We start from the raw sequence: 21,730 nt of genomic DNA, 5'->3' as shown, positions 1-21,730 counted from the left end.
CTGGAATAGAATTTGTTCTTTCCAGGTGATTCTCTGCCCCAGGAGAATTATTGAATTCGTACTTTTCTCTTTGATTTGAAATCCCACGTGTACAAATACTTATGTACACTAGAGTCTATTTTTGAGCTCATGGTTTATTTCTGTCAACCTTACTTTCTTACTCCAGCGCCATATCTTACAAAATGTAAAAATTTATTTAATATCTGACAGTGCAATTTTTTTTCGATTCTTTTCTTCCATCCCAAATTTTCTTGGCTAGTATTATGACTTAATTATTCCTGAAGAATTCTAAAATACTTTGTTCAAGTTAAAAAAAAAACAGAAAAGTGTTTTCATAGGATTTTTTAAAAAGTTTTGAATTATCTTTAGAAGAAATTTGATCTTTACAAAACTGCTTTCCTCCATGCAATATGCTGATGTCTCTACATTCACATCTCTTACTTTACCCCTAAGTACAGTCCTGTAGTTTCTCCATGTAGAACATGGGCATTATTTTTGAGTTTATTCCTGATAATTGTTTATGTTTTAGTTAATTTTCTAAGTGAGAGCTTTTTGCTATTATATTTTTTAAGCTGTAAAAACTGACACCTAGGAAGGCAGATTCGGTTTGTAAATACTCACTTTGTAACTTGTCATTTAAAATTGTAAGTATTAAATACTTGTTGCAGAATCCTTTCTTTTCTGTTTTTCAAAATTTGTATCCAAGATTATCTAAATGGTCACAGCTAAGTAGTATAGGTGGGGAGACAGAAGGAGAGAGGTATTGTGGCTCATGTGCAAATTGTGAGCAGTTTCATGGCTGCTTTTAGGCTTGAGAAGCCACATAAGAGCCCAGTTAAGACCAGGGATGGCTTTGTATGTACTTGAAAGCCAGCTTTCCTGCCTTTATGGTGAAGCCTGGTGGGCGTGGCAGGTAGATGAACAAGGTCCAATGGAGGTTATTGGCTGCACAGAGCACTGTGTCTGTGAGAACTGGAGACCATCGCCATGGCAAATGCTTGGTGTCAGGAACACTGCAGGGGAGCTGGGGAGCCTGTGTGTTAAGGATTTTCCAGCCCTGGGAGTGAGAAGAGCAGACTCTGCATTCAGATCTGAGTTTGAATTCATCCTCTCTTGTTTACTGGTCCTCTGACTTTTGTCAAGTTATATACACTCTTTCAACCCCTGTTTTCTTGTCTCTCAAAATAGGATAATTATGGCCTGCTGCTAGAGTGTTTGATCTGGGTAAATGATTTGTGTCTATAAGATGCCACGTACTGTCACAAGTTCAGTGAGAAATGGGCTGTTGCCTCTTCTTCTGCAACTCAGTGCTCGACAAGTCATCGGAGGAAAGCCAGTCCCTAATTTGTGTGTGATATAAGTAGGAACAAAATTAATGTCTTGTCTTTCACTAGCAGTATTCTTACTCCTTTGCTTCATTTACTTCTTTTCTTCTTTCCTTACCCCTTTCCCCCCTCCACCGAAAGAACCTGAGACTCTCTCAGAACAATAGATTCCAATTACTTTTAAGGTTGTCTCATTCTCATGAAATAACAGTAACATAAAAAAAACTGTACACATCCCAGAATTCATTGTATTTGATTTAGACACACACGCGTGCACACTCACACACACACACACACACACACACACAATCAGGCTACCTCCCACTTACTGAGGGGGAAGAACCACTTATTCTGAGTTTTCATTCACTGACCGTGAGAGCAAAGTGTCTTACGCAGACTTTCACCTGGCTTCGTGCATGGTGTTTTTAGTTGGATTTCTGCTTTGTGGCCATAGAATTATTCTCCTAATAGAAGAGAGGAAGTGGAGACATAGACATTCTCCTGAGATATTGGTGTCATCATATTTGAGTTGGGAAGGACTTAAGACAGCAGAGAGTCATAACTGTTTATGGGTGTGAATCCATGATAGTGTAACTTGGACAAGAACCTGGATCTTCTGCCATCGTGTCCACGCGGGTGAAGAGGTAACTTGTTGGGGGATGGCAGGGATCCTTCTTGCTTGATTTCCAGGGTCTTGCTAGTTTTCATTGCTCACCTGCCTTTACTTTAGGTCCATGTGGCCTCTCATGGGAAGGTCACTCTGTCCTGATAAATAGAGTTACTTATCAGAAAAAGCTCTGGACCCACTCGTATTTCCCAGTTTTTTCTGCTGACCTGCTGACACTTTTTATAAATGAGATATAAGAAACTACTTGATATAAAATCCTTTGTGTTATCGTTAGCCCTCGAGTTCCATAGGAATGGGGTCCTGTCCCAGGCTGTCTAAGACTAGATCTGAACAAAGATAGGGTGATAGGCTGTGCTGCTGGACCCTCCACAATCAAATGTGATTTCCACCTTAGTTTTTAGAATCAGGCAGATGAGCTCAAAACTTGCCTTTACCAGTTATTAGCTTAGTGAACTTGGGGAAGAAACTACTTTTGTGTGTACAATTTTCTTTGTCTGTAACTAAGCTCAGTATTTATTTTAAGGTTTTTGTTTTAGAATTGAATGAGCTAATTCCCTCATTTATACCTAAAATACTGATCGTGTGGTTCTATGATGGTGCCTTGGTTGTTGATTACTAAGGCACTCGGCGTTGAGAAAGGGGGTGGGTGACCACTGGATTCTAAAGCTTATATTCCAGGATATGCTTGTAAAAGCCTGGATGTGCAGTGGATTTTTAGTAAATATCCATTCCTTTCCTAATCTGCATTGATTGTGTATATATCTTTATAATAATATATGAACATTTTTTAAAGCAATTTAAATCTTTCTGTAGTATTTAAAATATATAGCTGTAACAAAAATACGTGAAATTAAAGGATTTCACTTTTATTTTGTTTTCAATAAGCAAAACAAAATAAAATAGAAAAGAAAAAGTGTTTTGAAGGAGCAGAAATAACTTTATTTCTGTAGAATCAGTTCCCTATGATAGGTTTTTTGGTTGTGTTGTTAAACAGCATATAAAATTGATAGGTTGTGACATACTGGAAATGAGGAAACAGTGGAGACATACTGCCACCAATGCAGTCATTTTATTACCAAGTCCAAACTCGTTCCGCTTGCTGCATAACAGGCCAATAAATCAGGAGATGAAGTGTTGGAGCAAAGAAAAGTGACTTTATTTGAAAAGCTGGCAGACTCAGAGGATGGCATACTGATATCCTGGAGAACCCTCTTCCCCAAGTCACAATTCAGTCTCCTTTTATACTAAAAAGGTGTGGGGGTGTGGTTGGTTGTTGCAAACTTTTTGCTGTATGAATTGTTTTTCTTTGGAATCCTTTGTTCTTGCAGCCGTCCATGTAGGTCAAATCATGGTGCCTCTGTAAAACCTCCAAAAGAAATCAAAGTTTATTCTCTATTTTGCAACGTGCCATCTCTACATAAGTGCAGAAGAACTAACATCCTTAAAGATCAAAGCCCGGAGAATAGTCTGTCCTGGATATTTCAGTCTAAAGGCAACTTTCTTTTATAAAAGGTGCAGAGCTAGCAAGTCTGAGCCTAGAAAACAGGGCACAGGTTAAAAGCCAAAGGAACACATCTAATATGGAGTCAAACTTGTTCTTTTCTATTACAATTTTTTTCCATCTGATAAATAATTTTATTAATAAATATGGGCAATTTTTTTTTATTTTTGCTTCTTAATAACGGATAAGTGGTCCAAATACATTTTTGTGATCAGGAATGCTGTGCATGCCTTGGGGTCACAGCAAACTCTTATTGGGAGTGGTCGGCCCTTCAACATGCCTGATGCCCTGTGAGTGTTGGTGAGGGTCCCCCTAAACAGGGGCTGTCTTCAGGAACCAGCATATGGGCATTGACCTCTGGAGACCTCTTTTTCAGGTGCGGGAAAATTTTTCAGGTACTGTGATTGAAAAATTATTCCAGCTGGGAATAATTAGGGAATAAAGGAAGAGAAAAAGGGCTTGGAGTAGAGTAGAAGAGAAGGAGAGAAGATCATGGAGCCTGGGGGCTTGGCAGCAGGGCCTCCGGAGAGAGAGAAGCAGGGGTGTGGAGGGGCCCGGTTCCAGAACCATCTCCTGCACCTGTCCCCGCGCCCAAGACACGCAGCCTTTAATTACCCAGGACTCTCTCGTGTCTGAACGTCACCCTGGTCAGAACCTTGAGAATCGAAATTAAGGGGTGGTCAGCACTAACCTAGGGGGTCACAGAGGACTTTGGTCAAGTGCACAGTGCCTTTTCTGGTCATGTGTCTTCACTTGCCCTTTATCTTTGGATCTGAGGAACAGGAGCAAGGAACTCAGAGAGAGATCCAGGAAGACATCTGACTGTGTTAGGGAGGACATTCACAGTGACACGGGGAGCAAGGACACTTGCAGCAAACTAAAATGACTTCACAACTATTGCATCAGAGCTGCAGGTGTGAGAGAGCCTAAGCCTGTCTCAGAGTGCAGGGGACAAGCGGAAAGGAATGGTAAAATTTCCACTGACAATTGAAATTTTGTTAAATAGCCTGCTATTGTTAATTGTATCACTTGAATATATGCAGGTGTATTTCTGTGAGCATTTATAGGTTCACACAACCCCATCAGCTCCTCTTGCCCCCATCGGGGATGGGCTTTCTCAAGCACAGTGCCCCTCCTGCTTGGGTGGGCCACTCTGTGGGTCCTTGCCTGGGGCAGGGCTGCTGCAGGGCACTGAGTCCCTGAGGCATAGCCTGTGAGACACGACAGGAACATCTCTACTCTTGACTGAGGGCCTCCTTTTACCCCTGCAGTGTTAGAATGCCGATGACTCAGTTAGAAAGATCCTTCGAAGCTGTCCGTGTCCTTGCCATCCAGAAGCGGAGCCTGGAAGCTTCCAAATTTCTCCAGAATGCGATCTATATTCACCTTCAGCAGGTGAGTGTGTGCCCACTTACAAGTGCAGGAATTACTGAAGTTTTTCTGAAACTTACTCACCATTATTCCATCTGTTTTTTCTGTGCTAGGATTCAGTATGGTCTGCTAAAAATTCTGGAGTCAGATCTTGAAACCCTGATGAAGAGGATTATTTATTTTATTTCTTTATATGATAACATTTTCTTTGAAAATTCAGAGTTTTCAGTTCTTTGAGGAATTTTTTTGGGTGTTGTACAATCAACTTTGCTCTTACCATCTTTGTGACCTGTTGATATATGCCTCTCATCTGGCTTCTGTCACTTGTGAGGCAGTTCCATTTGTGACCCTGTGCAGGATGTTCATGTTATAAAACATAAAGTCTGTAAAAGTACAGTCCCTTTTACTTCAAAGACATTCCACAATTAGTATTTAAATTTGGGTGTGGTTTTTAGAAGACAGTATGATTAGAACATGTAATTGCAGGTTGCTAGTGCAAAATCCCCAAATCAATAGTCTAGCTCAACATCTAAAATCTTTCTAATCTACCTTGGATTTGTATGGATAAGTGAAGCAGTTTGCTAAGAACACAAGACCAGGTTTAGATACAGGCTGGTGTTTCTCAGCAGGTCCTCCCAAGCTGAAGTTCTGCCATAGGGTGGGGCCGAGTGGAGAGGGCGGGTCCTGCCCTCCCTGAGCTGAGAGTTTCATGGCAAAGACATTCATCAGGTGAAGAACTGGGAGATTATTCTAAGAACAGTGGGTTTGAAAAGAGTCCTATAAGCATGGGACTGACACAGTCCAATTTGTCTCAAGTAGGGGAGAGTGTCTTTGGGGCCACTTGTGAGACTTGTGAGTCCAGGTGGTCAGTGTTGGTGGCTTCTACTTGAGCTGTGTGAGGGTCAGTGTGTAAAATTGAAAAGTTTGAAGGCATATTTAGATGGTAAAAAGGAAAGGATGAATGCTGTCTGTGAAGGTAGGATGCAGTAAGGCCCAGGTTTCTGGGTGGATTAATGAGATGGTCCTGCTGTTCTCTTAGGAGGGAAACATGCAGAGGGAGTTCTGGGGGAAAACTGATGAGTTCAGCTGTGGGTAAAGTGAAAGACTGTTAGATGTGTGTTCTGAGAGCTCAGGTGAGAGCCAGTAGTGAGTAGGGGGGGAGAGAGACTTTCAAATCCTTTTGTCTTGTGAACATACAAATAAGTATGAGTAATGACACACTTAACACCTCAGTATTCTGTTTTTAAAACCCAGTAACATTTTGTTATATTGAGGGCAGAGGTTCTTAATGTTTTTAATAGAAATAAAACAAATAGAAACAAAATAGTGGAGTTAATCAACATCTTAGAGTTGATCTGTGTCCTTGTATGTATTTTGATACCACATCTGTTTATTAGCATAATCTACAAAAGCTTGTTTAGCATAAGAGTTAAAAAGAGGGACGGGGCACACAATGTTGGGTTTGAGGCTGATGTTCTTGAGCAAATTATGTAGCCTCTTTGTGCCTTAGTTGCATCTTCTGTGACTGCACCCGGGGCCCTCATCACAGCTGATTTCCTAGACTAGATGTTGGGAGGGAGGCTGCTGAAGGGAGTAAGAAGTGGCAACTGCTAGGGATACTGAAGAGAGGAAAAAAAACTGATTAAAGCCGGGAAACTGAGTACAAATACACTCAAATTGAAAGAATCCCGCAGTGTTTTGAGCCACTTAGTGTAAGGGAAACAAAATTACGTGGACCCAATTCTCTTGAGCATATGAGTATTGTGGGTGGGAGGGTGTCATCAGAAAAGGGTTGAGAAGAGGCCTTTTGGAATCCCTTGACGTTTCCAGTAAGGATGGGGCGCAGAAGTGAAAACCCCCTGCTTCACAGTGGAAGCTCCTGTTTTGTGTGAAACTGACCAAAGTTTGGAAGCCAGTCATCAGCGTTGCTGGCAAATGAAGGGACTTCTGGATTAGGTGGGGCACTTGCTGTGACTTCCAGGTGACCTGCTGGCTGGGGGCTGTGAGGCGGGCAGTAGGTTTGCAGGGTGACCCAGGCATAATCCCTGGCTCTGAGGCTGCTGGTCTGACTAGCAGACCTGGGCACCCGCAGTCCTAATGGGGCAGATTTGGATGTGGCCTGGGACACTTGCCGTGCTGAGGGTGAGAGGAGTGCTCCCCTGTGTGGGTGTTCCTGCGGAGAGTGGAAACATCCTCCTGCAGGGGAGGAAGACCCTCTGAGCAGGGGGCCAGAAGCATAGGCAAGACCAGCCTGAACACAGAGGTTTTGGGGAGTCGGAAGTCATACAGTGGCCCGAGCAGCCTTGTTACTGAGAGACTGGAGGAAAAAGATGCTGAAAAGTCAGGCTAGGGTCCGACACTGTGGTGGGTTATGAGTGACAAGAAAGGACTGGTCAGGCAGGCACAAGAGAATTCTGTGGGTGTCCCAGCTGGTGTGTCCTGCCGGAGGGAGGAGCAGAGATATAGACTTTGCCACTTATTAGCTGTGTGACTTTGAGCAATATCACTGAACCTCTTTCTACATATATCTTGATCTGTAAAGAGACAATGTGACAAGCTCGTGTCATCAGAAGGCTTAGTTTAGCTCTGATCCTCTTTGTCCCGTTCTGTCAGTGTTGCCCTGCAAGTTTCTGCAGCGGCTGCTCTTACCCTGAGATGGGAGGGCATAGAGGGACATTGTAGTACACGAGGACAGGAAGGGGTTGCTTTAAAAGCAGACATGTAGCCTCCTGCAGTTGCAGACCTGCAGGCAGTTTGGTTGACAGTAGTGGAGAGGACTTGGGAGGCCTTAGCATCGTCTTAAAACCTGTTTTCCCTTGGAGACCGGATGTGACTTTGCAGATTAAAGTTGAAGATTTGGGCTTCTGTCAAAGCTGTTTTCAGAGATGGGTATATAAGTTACATATGGTATAAAATAAATGTTTTATTTAATTTGTGGGACTTTGCAGCTGTTGGGAACAGCTCTGTTGGCCTGGTCTCCAAGGAGGACAGTAGAGGTCAGCAGAGCGTGCAGGAGGGCAGGCAGACCATCTTACTTCTGCAGGCGGTTCTTCAGAGCAAGGCACTCTGTTGAGTTGACTCTTCTCTAAGTTTGGTCTGAGCAGACAGTAAAGTAATGAGTTCTGGTGGGATTGTATAATGACAGGAAGAAAGGGGAACCCGTAGTTTTTCTGGGCTAGAACACGCTTTTGGTTCCTGATTCAGTGTGTTCCATTACAGAATTGATGAGTTGTGTCTCTTCTAGGACTTGCTTTAAATAAACGCCCAGCCTAAAAGTGAAGAGTTATGTTTTATTTGGAGGGAGGACCCGAGCCGAGATGAAAGCCTCTCAGATCACTCTGAGGGACTTCTCCCAAGAGGTAGGGAAGGAGCTGGTTATATAGGAGCTTTACAACAAACACCAGGTAATTGGGACAATAAAAGTTTTCTTGTTATCTAAAGAAATCCAGGTATCTCAAGTTCAAGAATTAAGTGCTTTTCTATGTATGGGAATAAGGAAACATTTTGGTCATTGAATTCATTTCTTTGACAAGCACCTAGCTACCTAGGGCCAGTTTCCTGTCATTTCTTATTCTGAGTCCGCTCAGAGGGCACCACTGTGAGTGGCTGTGAGGCTGGGCTGCAGGCATGTACTCGCTGGGGGTGGCAATAGCCGCTGATGTCTTGGTTTCAGTATTCTTTGTTTACTGACATGGTTGCATTATTTTCATTCACATTGTAGTATTTTCATTCACAGTGCTCCGACTTGGTCCTAAATTCGACCAATATTTTGAGAGACATTTCATGACCAATTTTGTCCCACGGTGCTAGGATGGCTCATACCTAGTTCAGCTGAAGAAATTTCTGAGCTGCCATTCAAGGTGTTAGGTTTTTTATCAGGATCTGTTGATACTAAAAGTTCTCAGGATCGCCTGTCTTACTAGTTTATTATGATCCAAAAAATGTTTGCCCTTCGTTGCTCATTTCTATACCTAGAATCACACTATTACAATTATTTTATACAGGGTTATAAATTTTATCTAATTCTTCAAGATGTTTAGCCATCATCAATCTTGTAGACCTAGTTACACATTGGGAAATGTAACAGACAACAATTTTATAAAATAGACAGGATATAAGTAATAAAGCTAGTAACATTAATAAAGGCACGAGTAAGAATTTAATAGTCGAGGAGTTACACATTTGGGTTAAAATTTTGCTTGTGTTTCCGATTGAGTTTGAGTGACCTTATGAGAAATTTCTTATTTATGGTCAGGGCCAGAGCAGGTATTAATTGGCCAGGTGAGATCGCCCAACTTGTATGTTCCACAGTTGCCTAAACAGAAATATAATTACCTTTTTAGAATAACATTTCTGAGGGCTATCTAGTTAGAGCCATGGAGTAGGGAAACCCACCAAGGTAACATAGAAGTACTAGACATAGGTAATTTACCATGAACTTAACAATTGGAGTAGTTCATAATCAAAGGTAGGAGAAATTATCAAAGTAATTGGCATACAGTCCTGGTCCGGTGTCTTGGGTCAGCTGTCTAGCTCAGATGTAGTCTTCTTCTCATCCTGACCTGGGTAGCTTTTTCTCCATTTGAGCATTGTTTTAAGGTGAGCAGTGTTCTATAGGCCAGTGCACTGCAGGGGCTGTTTCTGATAGGAAATGAATCCGAAAGTCTGTTTCCTTCAGCTTTGGTGTGTACGGTGTATTTAAGAGTACCTGATAAAGGGTCCTTCTATTCAGGTTGGAGACAGTTCTTTAAGTCATGCCTGTTCCATGATGTATAACCCCCTGGCTGCAGGTCATTGGGCATTGGAACTTTACCCAAGGATAGATTACTGAGCATCAGAAACAAACCTAGAGTATCCTTTTCATAATTCAATTAAACAGAGCAATGTGACATAACAGCAAGAAATGATCTGGAATGTGTCTTATTAAATATAGACCTCAATTAACAAAACTAGAATTTAATATCCACTAAAATATAATCTTTTTTCTCTCTAAAATTACCCTAATATTTCTCAAATACAGCCAAATGAAGACAATTTGTTTACAAGTCTGATTATTTGATCATATAGGCTTTTTTAAATTGGCTGTGTTGGAACTTTTAATAACGAGTCTCAGGGTAGAATGTTAATAAGCTTTTCTAAGGCCAGGAAAGCAACATCAAGGGCTTGTCATGGGTTTCTGCCTTACAGATTTAGGTAAATTCTTTTCTCTTTAAAATCCCTAAAATATTTTGGGATTCCTATATCTGTTAGGAGATGAACTTCCTCGTTTTTCTGATAGAGCCACTGGGGACCTAAGAGATTTTAGTCTCTTGAGGGATCAGATAGAGGGAAAAGATAACACTTCCAAATCAGATTACATAGGTATAATTCATCAAATTGCTGTGAATCATAACTTGCTTAAGGAGAAGAGTTTATTTATGTCTGGGAAACAGGTTAAAAGCCAGTAGTATTTCAGACAAAATCAAAAATTATAACCATACTCACCAGATGTAACTAATTCTTCAAATCAGTTTTCATTAGACCTTTAAAATTTCTTACCCAGTTTAGTTCAGTGCTATAGTTTGAAATTTATTAGAAACCAGTAAATCTCCTTGAAGAGAAAGCACTTTGCAAAATCACCAGATGGAAACAATTAACTGTCTATAAATGACAAAATATTTAAAAGCATGGTTCAACACCATTACACTAAAATCAATAAATTAACCTGCATACTATAACCAGAAATATGACTGGTAACATTTTAGATATGCCATAATTTTAGGGAGTCCATATAATATGTAGAATATCTATGTTAATAATGTTTTCTCATACAATATAACCTTTGAAGATTTATTATTCATTTGACAATACCATGTATTTAACATGCCAAATGAAATTTACTAGTTTTAAATCTCTTTTTGGGATGTTTCAGGGGCACGCTGTAGCATCCCAAACTTAACTGGAGATTAAAAGAACTTTAATTAGAACTTGATATTTGGGGAGCTTATTAAAATATTTCAAAAAGCTTGGTCAGATAAACATATAGATCACTGTAAAGTAGTACTTATTCATTAAGAAAGTATGTCAAAGGTAAAGGCAGAACAGATCAGGTAAGTGGTATAATATGCTTTACATTTTGTTACTGAAAGTGAATGAACATTTTAAAAAAATTTTGTCCTCTTAACAGAGAGAAAACCAAATCTAGTCTTGTACCAGCTTAAGTCGAAGATTCATTTACTTTGCCCAAGTTGATTCTAAACTTAGCCAATTCTGACTACGTACAAAACTCTTTCCTTAGGGTTCCTCTTCCACATGCCTTCCACAGCTTTCTATAGTCATATTAGTGTGTCCCTTATTTTCTGTTCTATTCAGAAGTGACCAGCTTCAGGAGAAAGTCACTATTTTTCATTAACAAAATATAATTTCATTCTTATATCTTCCTTTACACATTTATCTTACTTTCCTAGGATACTGAGATCATTCCCTTAATAATAGAGACTACTTCAGGGTGGCACCAACCATGTATTAATATTTCTAAACACCTTTATTTCTCTGTAAGAGGAAGTTAAATCTTAATTAATTCATGTTTCAATCTTATTTTATCCAAAAATAGCATAGCTATTTAATAAAATCCTATCATTTAACTTAAAGTAGCACAAATCTAGAATTTAAAGATACCAAACATTTGGAGATTATCTTAAGCATACATTTTAAAAATATATTTTAAAAATTTACCCTAAGCTCTCATCTCATTTGTATTTAATTTACTTAAAATTTTACCACACCACATTACTATAATATTTTTTGACAAATCTGCACCAGATATAACAGGATCTTATTTGACTTTCATTAAACCTAGATACAGTAAATGTAGTATACTTAATATTGATGACTTTAAAGATGTCTATATTAATTATAACATACTTACACTAAACAATATCAAATATTATCTTAATATTGAATATTTTCCAGTTCACGTGAAGCTGAAATTCAATTTGGTCAGTTTTTATTTTAAAATACTTAATTTGTAAGCTCTTATTTTTTATGCCAATTAAGCAGAGCTCTTTGACTTTCATTTTTTTTTTTTTTTAGCTGTAGAAATATCTCACATCTATAATGTGTACGCAGGCTTATAAACAGACAAAAGCTGGAGATTTCATAGCTTCACTTTAAAACTTACTTATGAGATAAGTATAATAATAGTTGGAGTAAACTGAATTTGCTTGCTCAAATCACTAAGGCTTACTGTTTATGAAAGAGACATTTAAGATTTCTTGACAAATTCTTAAGGATCCGTCAGAGTTCTGAGTTCTAAAATGCCAAAAATTTCTTTGTTCTAAAGTTTTATCTCCTTGAGCTAATTAGGCTCAGTCCTAGGTCACTGTTTGCTGTATTTATATTTCTGATCTGCTAGACAAAGACACACGCTTCCAGTTCCCCAAAGAACTGCTCTGTCAAAGGATTCTTGAGAATCCCAATTTATTTGCGTGGCCACCATATGTACACAATACTTCTACCTTTTGTATGGCAGAGTCCAAGATTTCCTTTAAAAAAAAAGGAAACATATATATACATACATACATACACAAACATAAAATACCCAGAAAAAGATAAAACGTTTACATTTCAAGGACATAGGAAGAGAAATCCAAGTTCCCCCTAAAGGGGATTTTGTTTTATGAGTTCAGAATTCCAGAAAATGTTTTTAACAGGCCTGGATAGTTACTTTCAGAGTGAGTTTTTATTTTCTAATTCCCAATTAATTTTGTTAGTTTTGTACGTATATAAACCTGGCTGTGGAATTAGTTGGAGGCTCGCAATCTGTGATTACTTTTTCTTTTCTTTCCTTTTCTGTTTTTTTTTTCTTTTTTTGAAAGTTCTATTCACCATTCTAAGGTCTGGTTCTCAAAATAAAATTGCTAATAAGTTTTCCTGTAGGGACAACTCTATGGCATTAAGTATTTGCCTCTACCACTCCTGCAAGTTTCTCTGTCAGCGGAGAAAGCTGTTACCAGCCAGGAGGAGGTTCCCATTTTTCGAGTTGAAAGGTTCCTCATAAGAACTTTAATTTTATCCCAAAAAATTCAATGGAGGTAATCAAATTGAGGAAAACATTAGACCAGCCTCTTACCTAAGAACTCAGTCCTGAACCCAGTGTGTTTCAACTTGGACCCACTCGGGACTTCTCCACTGGGTGAGTATTTTCCTGGTATGTTTCCACCAGTCCCACCTCAGAGGTTTCCTCAAGGTGGGTGTTTCCCGTTACCTTTCAACCAGGCCCTACCCAGCATGTCTCCACTGGGTGGGTTATTCCCTTCAGTATTTTTCAACTGGAGGGCCAGTTACCTGGATACACCACCAAATAAATCTCAGGATCATCAACCAATATGGGAGATCCTAGAACCATGAGAAACTCACCCAAATTCATCTGGACTCCTCAAGGAGGAGGACGGGCACAAAGGACCACTGCTGCTACCAAGGCTCTGGTTCCTCGGAGAGTTCAGTTGGAGAGAAGTCTGCTCTGGGTCCCTTCATGGTGTCCAAAACTGTTGACTGAAATACATGGGCATCCTAAAAGTTAAGAGTTATGTTTTACTTGGCAGGAGGACTCGAGCAAGGATGACAGTCTCCCAGATCGCACTGAGGGACTGCTCTGAAGAGGTTGAGGAGGAGCTACGATATATAGGAGATTTACAACAAAGACCAGGTTGTTGGAACAACAAAAGTTTGCTTGTTATCTAAAGAAAGCCAGGTGTCTCAAGTTCAAGAATTTAGTGCTTCTCTATGTATGGGAGGAAGCAAATATTTGGACTCACTGAATTCATTCTTTAGACAAGCACCTAGCTATCTAGGGCAAGTATCCTGTCCTTTCTTATTCTGAGTCTGCTCAGAGGGTGCTGTTATGAGTGGCTGCAGAGGCTGGGCTGCAGGCCTTTCCTTTCTGGGGTGTGTTGGCAGCCACTGATGTCTTGGTTTCAGCATTCTTTGTTTACTGAAATGGTTGCAGTGTTTTCATTCACATTGTACTATTTTCTTTCACAGACTGATTATGGATAATCTGCAAACTTGGAAAGCAACCGAGATGGAATTACTGCAGGTACATTCTACTTTAATAAGCCGTGTGCAAACATAAACATGGAGGAATCATACAAAAGGATTTGTTGGTGTAGGGAAGGGTTTCTGCACATTACAGGCGAAGGCAAGGCAGAATTCCTCTCCTTTGTATGCAGGGACGTGAGTCCACCATTCTTTTCTGTAGTGGTTTCTGAGAACAATTTATGGTAATTAACCAACATTGACAAACGGTGGAACACAATGCATTTAAGAGCTGGCCAGCTGCAGATTGTTTATTGGAAGGTGGATTTCATAGGCAAGTGGTCAGGTGGATGGGAGAGAGAGAGATCCCAGGCCTGGGCCCAGATTCAGGTTTAAATCGCCATTTCCTCACCATAGAGCCTTGGACTAGAATGTAACCTCTCTTAACCTGTTGGTGAATCTGTGAAATGGGCATGATAATATTCCTTTGTTCCTGGGATTGTTGTAAGTTGTAAAGAGTATTATAGCACACATGAAGCACTTAACACACTGGCAATTAGCAGTGTTCACTTTGTCCGGCCACCCTGCTTGGCGTGTGTCAGAGCCATAAAGGCAGCATGTGTCTGTTGAGGGCGCACTGGTAGCCCCTTGAAAAGGTTGTGAATTTGGTGATTTCCTTAATCCTTGTAACTCTGTGTGCCATGGGCAATTATTTTCATGGACAGATGAGGAATCTCAGGGTAAAGAAGACTGTGTAATTTGCCCTAACTCAGGCCATAATTTTCGGTGCAGGGGCCTTGGTTCAGCATGGGCCCCTGGGACTTATACCGCCTTCTTTCAGCACCAGAGCCAGATGTTGGCTCGGCTGTCATCCAGCCCAGAATACCCAGCAGGCAGCAAGACACACCTGGCCCTGTGCTGCTTGAGCAAAAACTCCGGAGGGGAGGCAGTTACAAAAGGTATAATAATAAAAACAGGCGATTGCAAAATGTGATCAGCTCTGAGAAGGAAAGGAACACGTCTCGCGGTGCAGAGATGGGAGCTTTCCCGTGGGGGCTGCTCTGGGGGCGTTCATCTCAGCTAAACAAGCTCTGATGTTGCACCAAGGCAGGAAGGCAGGGCACGTGTGCTCAGGTAGACAGGGCCTCGTTGTTTATACTCATTCCCCATTTAGCGGTAGCTGTCACGAGCACTTTCGTAGTAAACAGATGTCGGCCATAATCATCCCACACTTTGCTTGGTAGTTTTTTCCCCCACTTTTGAGATGAGGTAATTGAAGCTGGGGAGTTTGCTGCATGCCCGTGATTAACTTGGAAATACCCCCACTGGTCTTTCAACTTAGACTGGTGTGGCTGTCATGTCCCAGCCCTGTGAATGGCATCGTGTAGCTTCTCCCAAGTGGCCCAAATGACTGACATTGATTTTCTTAATTCATAGGAAATGGTATGTGACAATAGGGAAAAAGGTAGTAAGAAATTGGAAAAATACAAAAAAAACCTATCTTCCCCAGCTGGGGAAACGTGCCCTCTGTCACTCACCCCACTCACTGCCTGGCACCTCCTCCCTGCCAACTCCGTGTTCAGAAGCCACTCTGAGCCTTTGAAGAACATTTTGCCTTGTGACACTGTTGACTAAGACCTGTGACCTCTCTGCCCCTGGTTAACTCTCGCTTCAAAGCCATTTAAATTTTATTCAGGCTCCTCCTCACAGATGTAAGAGTAGCCTCTTTAAACTTCTTGATGCAGCTCCTTAATGAAGATCTTGTGAAGGAAACCTAGCCAAAACTTGGGGGGTATGCACATAGTGAGTGTAAGCTCAGCACTTTGTGAAGTTCAGAATCAGATGAGTGGGTGACTCAGGAAAGACTTTTTTAAGGTAGCAAGGGGAAAGTGAAAGGACGCGGGCTATGTGAGACAGAAACATCTCGATCCCAGCCAGCAAGGCACCAGCATTCAGGATGGTGTGTGGAGAGTGCAGAGTTCTCACAAAGAAAGAATTGGTGGGATCGGAGGGAGGACAGTTAGGTTTTTACTGGGGAAGGAAAACGTGGGCTGAACATTTCCTGGTTGAACAAGAGGAATGTGACATGATGTGCTTGTATTTTGGAGAGAAGGGTTTTGTGGGGTTAGGCCTAGGGAGAACGCTCTCTGGCTGGGGATTCAGCACAACAGAGAAACACAGAGAACTGGGTCAACCACAAGCCCCTGCTGGGGGAGGGGCTGCCCGCCAATTGGAGCCTTTGGTGCTGCTTCTGTCCCTTAGCTGGGGCCTAAGAGCTCCCTTCACAACCCTGTCCTGTTGATACAAGAAAAAACGTGGGGCATGAGAAGGGCTGTGTCCCAGCATTTGGTTGAGCCCCTGGGATGTGCCCCGCCGGATGTGGGTCCTTGGCTTCATGCAGGAAAGTATTCAAAAGCAAGCCAATTTTGAGTAAATGTAGATTTATTCAAAGATATATATTGAAAGGCAAGAGAAACACTACGATGTTTTGGGGTTGTATGCTCAGATTAAAAGTAGGTACTGGGATTTCAAAATTGTAGAATAGATAATCAAGATTATACTGTATAGCTCAGGGAAATTTACACAAAACTTTATGGTAACAGAGAAAAGAATGTGACAATGAGTGTTTATATGTGCACTTAAGACTGAAAAATTGTGCTGAACGCTGGAATTTGACACAGCATTGTAAAATGATTATAAATCAATTAAAAATCTTAAAAAAAAAGAATGTGAGGAAGTTTTCAAGGGATGTTTCCAGATATAAAACCGTTTTTGAGCATTTTTATATTTAATATGAAATACATTTTTATTTGAAAGTTGATCATAGTTGAACTTAATTTTTTCAAATATGGCAGGATTTTTTATTTTTTTCAATTTTTTTCTCTCTCTTTTTTTTTCTAGAGTATGAAATCTGTTAGAACTAGGGTAAAGCGTAAACAAAGCCTTGCTGACTTTAAAGTGTCATCTGTTGACTGTAATTCTTACAAAACGTCTGTATTTTGAAATAAAAATCTTTAATGCTAACTGAAAAATAAAAGTAGGTACACACTCCACAGACATAGTGTGGGACTTCTCCAAAGAGGGAGAGAGAGTGGTGACACTGTGTTGCTTGTTTTCATGGGCTTGGCAGTTTCATATGCTAATAAGTAGAAGGACCAGCCTTAGGGCAAGGGAATGGAATTACCACGAAGTTGGCCATTTCCCACCCTTTGACCTTTTGTGGCTAGCCTTGGGACTGCCATGGTGCCTGGGGCTTGTTATTCACCATGTTACTATTACAGTGGGTGTATAATGATGCTCAAGATCTGCTAGAAATTAAATCTCTTCATCCTGAGCCTCAAGGCCTATTTGGGATTGAGTGCTTCACCATTTTGATGTTAATTGCTGTGGCCTTCCTTGAATGGCTGTGCTCTGCCCCATTCCAACCTGTCTCACTGTGATGACACAGAGAGAGCAAAGTCCGGGCCCTGCCTGTGCTCCTGCATTTAACATGGGGAGGGGTGGTGTGGGCTGAGGATGACTCTGAGTGGTGAGAAGGATGTTTCACATTTTCCCACGTGGGACATGGGGACCTGTCAGCAGCCACCACAGATTTATCTCACGGGCATTATCGCTTGTGTCACACATCTTTTTCTATTTTTCTTTTTTTTATGTATTTAATCGAAATTTAATATCAGATTTTTTCGTAAAGAAATTTCTCTTTTCCTTTTCTTTGGGGCTCTTTTTGAGGGGTAGGCAATTAGGTGTATTTATCTGTTAGTGGAGGCCCTGGGGCTTGACCACAGAACCCCTTGCATGCTAAGCATTCGCTCTACCACTGAGCTCTACCACCCACCCCATCATCTTTTTCTTTTTACTTTAGCTGCCAAGAATCTTACAGCTGAATATCTAGTCCATCTTTAACACTTACCCTGATTTCAAGGCATCTATTTTCATGACTTTACCTTCCCCTGGTTTTATTTAAGTATTGAATCTCCATTTTCTCTTCACTCTCACTTTTGTCTTTTTGTTGTTATGGTTGTTAAGCAGTGTTTAAAAAATTGTTTAAATTCTCTTTTAGCAGGAAGCTGAAAGTAAATATATATGTAAGCAAATTTATCATACTTAAATGCTTTTTTACATTCTAAGCTGTTTAGTAGTTGCTTAAAAACCGAATGGAATATTAAATTGATAATATTTTAAAATTATTTTTTAATTTTTTATAAAGGTATAGCTGATTTACAATATGAAATAAGTTTCAGGGTGTTCAATAGATGCACAATTTTTAATATTATGCTCCTTTTATATTTTTTGTAAATTATTGGCTATATTACCTGTGTTGTAAGATACATCCCTGTAGCGTGTTTATGTTATATGTAGCAGTTTGTATAAGAAAGTTAGGTAATGCAGAATCTGGGGCGTGGCTGTGTCTGACCCAGGTTCACGGTCACCCTGCCTGTCAGGGCCCAGGCCCTCACTCCAGTCTGCAGGGCAGCGAGTTGAGGCAGCACTCATTAGCGCTGGTATCAACCTCTGAGTGGCAGTGATAGCAGTGACTGTCTGTGGACGTGCAAAGTGTTGTTCCAGGAGCTTTAAATGCATTTCTGCATTTAATAATTAAAGCCTTCCTGTGAGGAATCGTTTTATGTTTTTAATGAATAATATATTTTATTTTAATTTTGATAGAATTCAAACCTCCGGAAAATTTCTAGGAATAGTACAATAAACACTTAGATGCAGTTTACTTAAAAGGGCACTATTAGCCCTTTTGTGTCTGGCTTATTTTAGCATAAAGTTTCAAGGTTCATCAATGTTGTAACCTGAATCAGTACTTTATTCTTTTGGTTTGATAATATCCTTTTTCTTTTGGTTCATTTTGGTCTATTTAAACATATTTTAATTGAAGTCTAGTCAGTTTATAATGCTGCATCATTTTCTTGTGTACAACACAACACTTCAGTTGTATAGGAAAATTCCTGTATTCATTTTCATATTTTTTTAAACATGTTACTGTAAGATATTAAATATATTTTCCTGTGCTATACAGTATAAATTTGCTGTTTATTCTATACATAGTCCGTATCTGCAAATCTTGAACTTCCAATTTACTCCTTCCTATACCATCTCCCCTCTGGTAACCATAGTTTGGTTTCTATGTCTCTGTGTCTGTTTCTGTTCTGTAGATAAGTTTATCTTTTTGTTTCTTTGGCTTTTTTTTTTTTTTAGATTCCACATGTGGGCGATCTCATACGGTACTTTTCTTTCTCTTTCTGGGTTACTTCACTTAAAATGTCATTCTCCAGGTCCATTCATGTTGCTACAAATGGCATTAATTTATTATTTTTTTATGGATGAATAGTAGTCTAATGCACAAATATACTACAACCTCTTTATCCAGTTATCTGTCAGTGGACATTTAGGTTATTTTGATGTCTTGCTATTGTAAATAGTGCTGCTCTGAACATTGGGGTGTAGGTGTCTTTTTGAATTAGGGTTCCTTCTGGATATATGCCCAGGAGTGGGATTGCTGGGTCATATGGGAGGTCAAGTTTTTGTCTTTTGAGGAATCTCTATACTGTTTTCCACAATGGCTCCACCAAACTGCATTCTCACCACACTGTAGGATCGTTCCCTATTCTCCACAGCCTTTCCAGCATTTATTGTTTGTGAACTTCTGAATGATGGCTATTCTGACTGGTGAGAGTTGATATTTGATTGCAATTTTGGTTTGCATTTCTCTGATAATGATATTGAGCATTTTTTCATGTGCATATTGGCCATTTGTATGTTTTCAATGGAGAAATGTTTGTTTAGGTCTTCTGCCCATTTTTGGATTTAATTGTTTGTTTTTCTTTCTTATCAAAAGTAAAAGCTGTTTAAATATTCTGGAAATTAAGCTCTTGTCAGTTTCATTCAATGTAAATATATTCTTCCATTCCATAGGTGGTCTTTTTGTTTTGCTTACTGTTTCCTTTGCTATTCAAAAGCTTGTAAGTTTAATTAGATCCCACTTATGTAAATTTTCTTTTATTTCTATTCCTTGAGTAGAATTCTCTAGGAGAAAATTGCTGAGATGTATGTCAGATGATTTGCCTATGTTTTCTTCTAAGAGTTTTATAGTGTCTCGTCTACATGTTTAAGTCTTTAAGCCATTTTGAATTTATTTTAGTGTATGCTGTGAGGGAGTAGTCTAACTTCATTGATTTACATGCTGCTGTCAAGTTTTCCCTACACCATTTGCTGAAGAGGCTATTTTTATTCTATTGTATGTTCTCACCTCCTTTGTCAAAGATTCAAAAACCAAAAGTTCGTAGGACGATTCTTGGTAATTTTGTTTATCCATTCATTGATGGATGGATATTGTTTGTAACTTTTGGCTACTCTGAAAGATACTACTATGAATATTGATGTACAAGTTTTTGTAAGAATAAGTTTTCATTCTTTTGGCTGTAGAGTTGGCCCTCCTTATGTGTAGTTTCCACTTCATGGATCCAGATGGCTGATTGTAAAGAGAATCAAACATCCTTGGGTTATGTTATCCAGGGTGGGGGGTTCCTTAAACCATCCCCCCGAGGATTCTAAGGGATGACTCAATATGTAGGAGTGGAATTGCTGAGCCAAATAACTCTAATCTTTTGAGAAAACACCAGACTTCTGCAAAGAAGCTGCACCATTGTTCCTTTCCAATGGCCGCATATAAGGTATCTCTTCCTCCTGAATGACACTTGTTATTGTCCATGTTTGATTATAACCATCCTATTGGGTGTAAAATTAGATCGCATTTTGCTATTGATTTAGCTAGTGATGCTGAGCATCTTTTCATATGCTTATTGGACATTTGTGTATCTATTTAAATCCTTGGTAAATTTAAAAATTGGGTCGATTTTCTTTGTATTGTTCAGTTGTAAGCATTTGTTATATATCTTGGATACTAGTCTCTTATTACATATATGCTTTGTAAAATGTTTTTCCTATTCTGCAGATTGTCTTTTCACTTTAGTTTTCTTAAACATTAAAACAATTTCTTTATAGGGGAGGTAATTAGATGTATTGATTTATTTTATTTTTCTTGCTAAGCACGCACTCTATCGCTTGAGATACCTTCTTCCCCTGTAATTTCACTTTTTTGATGATGTCATTTGAAAGAAAAAAGTTTTAATTTTGATGAAGTCCAGTTTATCTGCCTTTATCTTCTGTCACTTCTGCTCTTGGTATTGTATCTAGGAAACCAAAACCTATCCTAGGACCACAAAGATTTATAATGTCCCTTCTTTTAGAAAGTTTATAGGTTTAGTTTTTATATTTCTGTCTGTGATACAATTTGAATTAATTTTTATTTGTTATATACAATATGGGGGTCCAGATTCCAGATTCATTCTTTTGCCTGCAGATACCCAGCTGTCCCAGCAGCATTTGTTGAATAGACTCTTCTTTCAATGGAGTGTTGTTGGCACTCTCGTGGAGACCTTACTGTAAATGTAAGTATTTCCCCTCTGGGTTTTTATTGTGTCTCACTGATTTATTTATCCAAACTTATGCCATCACTATACTGACTTGAGTACTATAGCTTTTTAGTAAACTTTAAAATGAGTCCTCCAAATTTGTTCTACTTTTTCAAGATTGTTTTGGCTGACCCCGGTCCCTTGCACTTCCATATGAATTTTGGTATCAGTTTTTCAATTTTTGCAAAGAAGTCAGCTGGAATTTTGATAGGGATTCCACTGAATATGTAGATCACTTTGGGGAGTCTTAACATTTTTAACAATATTGTCTACCATTCCATGAACATGGGATGTCTTCCGTATATGTAAATCTTTTAAATTTTTTTGGTGATACTTCAAAATATTCAATGTACAAATCTTGTAAATTTTTGTTAAATGTATCTCTCATTTCATTTTTAATGCTGTTGTA

At 39.5% G+C, this 21,730-nt stretch overlaps 1 protein-coding gene across 5 annotated transcripts in view; it reads left to right on the top strand.

The window, feature by feature from the left end:
- Nucleotides 1–21,730, top strand: part of LOC140693107 (trafficking protein particle complex subunit 9-like) — a 101,785-nt gene that overhangs the window by 18,128 nt on the left and 61,927 nt on the right. The window contains exons 4-7 of one of the 5 annotated variants that reach the window (XR_012068768.1): nt 4,726–4,849; nt 13,408–13,511; nt 13,847–13,901; nt 21,210–21,297. The gene's annotated coding sequence lies outside the window, so the exon portion shown is untranslated. Of the gene's footprint in view, nt 1–4,725; nt 4,850–13,407; nt 13,658–13,846; nt 13,902–21,209; nt 21,298–21,730 lie in introns of all 5 variants that reach the window. The other 4 variants (XR_012068770.1, XR_012068767.1, XM_072957170.1 and 1 more) reach the window with 4 other exon arrangements.

Source organism: Vicugna pacos, unplaced genomic scaffold, assembly GCF_048564905.1.
Source record: "Vicugna pacos unplaced genomic scaffold, VicPac4 scaffold_19, whole genome shotgun sequence".
NCBI lineage: Eukaryota > Metazoa > Chordata > Mammalia > Artiodactyla > Camelidae > Vicugna > Vicugna pacos.
This window is presented reverse-complemented; position numbering and strand designations above follow the sequence as displayed.